Below are 2,649 nucleotides of genomic sequence, written 5' to 3' on the forward strand. Positions count from 1 at the left end.
CATAATGACACTTTTGTTGGTGCAACCTTGAGGGGGGGGGGGTGATTAGGTTGTACCTAATGTATTATACAAATTCTTGGTTTGATTGCAATTTCAAGGTGAACTAACAATTTAAATGAAATTCAATAAAGACAAGCAATCACAACACAAGAATTTATAGTGGTTTGACTTTACAAGTCTACGTCCACTGCTCTCTTAGCCTCAAGAGAGTATTCCACTAATGAATCTCTTTCAATACTATGGGTAGAGAGTCAAACCCTTACAATCTTTGTTGTGGGGCAAGAGTACCCTTTATAATCTTTTCAATTGTAATATTTGCATTAGTTGGGTTGTTTAGATTAATTTTTAAAAATCCCCATCCCTCAGATCCCACATGTGTAACTTTTGTTCGAAAGATCACGTGGATTGCGCTTCAGGTACATCCTAAACTCTCCCTTTTGCTATAGTTATTTTCTTTTAATTTTACTTATTTAGCTTATTCTTTTTTTTATTCTTCTGTGTATATGCATGGTCGTCGGTCCCTAAATCCTGAGTTGACTCCACTTGACTTAGAGTTAGAAGAGACTTTGGCCAACCTTAGAAGGCAAAGAACCATGGCAAACTATGAGCCTCCAATGAGGCCCTTGAGTGAGCATTTCATTCCTACGATATATACTTCGGTTTCTTGTATTAAGTTGCCTAACATAGAGGCGGCTCAATATGAGATCAAATCTAGTGTGTTCAAATGCTACCACTCTTTTGACTTGCCAATGAGGCCTTTAAGCACTTAGATGAGTTTTTAGAGGTGCCCCCCCGTCCTCCCTCCTCTAAAATTCAAAACCTCTCAGTTGATGCTTTAAGATTACTTCTTTTTCCATTCTCCCTTAAAGATAAAGCTAAGCATTGGCTTCATTTTTTGGACAATGTTAAAATTTCCACTTGGGTAGAAATGCAACAGGAGTTCCTTAAAAAGTTCTTCCCCATTGGCCGTACCAATAGCATTAGGAGAGCGATAACGAGTTTCTCCCAACAAGAAGGAGAACAATTTCATGAGGCTTGGGAAAGACTAAAAGAATTACTTAGAAAGTGCCCCCACCATGCTATTCCTAAATGGCTATTGGTTCAATGCTTTTATGATGGCTTTAGAGACCGACATAGGCAAATGGTTGATTCTTCTTGTGGTGGGACTTTCATGCACAAGAATGAGAATGAGGCATGGGAACTTTTTGAGACCCTTAGTGAAAACTCCCAACACCATGCTTCAAAAGCTAGGACTGAGATTCCATCCATTGGGAAACCAAAGAGGAGCGGTCTCTATGAGATCAATCCTACCATTGAGATGAGCACTAAGGTTGACTTACTATCAAAGAAATTGGACCATCTCTTGTCATTAGGACAACAAACCCCATCTCCACTTCCTACAAGTTTCTCTCCACCTAATCAGATTGAAGCATGTGCTTTATGTTCTAGCCTATCCCATCATGTCACTGACTGCTATTTGGCTACACAATACCCTAAGTTTGTTAAGGAGCATGCACATTTGGCCCAAGGAGTCTCTAAATTGGGTAATGATCCATATTCCAATGCCTACAACCAAGGATGGCGAAACCACCCCAATTTTTCATGGCGAAACTCAATGCCCAATCCCTCTAACCAAATACCTTATAGGCCACCTCCATTTAATATGCACCAAAATGCCTATAGGAATGAGCAACCATCATCTTCACAACCCTCACATAATTCATCATTTGAGGATAAGGTACTAAAAGCACTTAGTGGATTAGAGCAAAACACTTAATTGTTGCATTCCCATTCTCAGTCCATTAACAAATTGGAAACTCAACTTGGTCAACTAGCTGATGCCATCGGTAGGAGGGAGGTTGGTCAGTTACCTAGTCAACTAATAGGTAACCCTAATCATCAAATTGGGTCTAGGAAAGAACAAGTCCAAGCAGTCTCGGTTGTGACACGCAGTGGGAAGGGATATTATGTACCTTTGCCTACTCCTAAGCCATTGCCCATTGATCTTGAGAGTCGAGAAGAGGTTGATTTAACCCATGAGACTGGCAATGATGCACACAAGCCTAGTAAAGAAACACCATCTGTGAGTATTTCCCATCAATTTCCTTGTAAGAGGTTGCACATTCCGATTGTAGGGGGTCCTACTCCTAAATCTTACACTCCCAAAGCCCCCTTCCCTGAAGCTCTTGAGTCCTCAATTCCAGATTCTAGAAAGAATGCTAAGATGCAGGAGATGATTGATTTATTCCAACAAGTTCGTATCAATCTCCCACTATTAGATGCTATCAAGCAAATCCCAACTTATGCTAAGTTTCTAAAATATTTGTGCACCCAAAAGCGTAAGTTGAAGACTCAAACACCTAAAACTGTGCACCTAACTGAATCAGTCAGCTCGGTAATTTCCAACCAACTGCCCCCTAAACTTAAAGATCCAGGTACACCTTTAATTTCACATGTCATTGGAGATTTATCCATAAGTAAAGCATTGCTTGATTTGGGAGCCAGTGTGAATATTTTATCCGGTTCAGTTTATGATAGGTTTGGTCTAGGAGATTTGAAATCCACTGATGTGATTCTACAATTGGCAGACTGTTCAATCAAACGACCCCGTGGGCTACTTGAAAACGTTTTGGTAAAGGTTGAGGATCT

The 2,649-nt window shown here is 40.2% G+C and overlaps 1 non-coding gene across 1 annotated transcript; it reads right to left on the minus strand.

Moving 5' to 3' along the window:
* Positions 1–976: 976 nt before the first annotated feature.
* On the minus strand, positions 977–1,083 carry LOC149022882 (small nucleolar RNA R71). Its single transcript, XR_016172620.1, has one exon. It is a non-coding gene; the product is annotated as a small nucleolar RNA R71 (small nucleolar RNA).
* Positions 1,084–2,649: the final 1,566 nt, after the last annotated feature.

This window comes from Hakea prostrata, chromosome 3 (genome assembly GCF_041222555.1).
Source record: "Hakea prostrata isolate BN-2017 chromosome 3, UWA_Hpros_2, whole genome shotgun sequence".
Lineage (NCBI taxonomy): Eukaryota > Viridiplantae > Streptophyta > Magnoliopsida > Proteales > Proteaceae > Hakea > Hakea prostrata.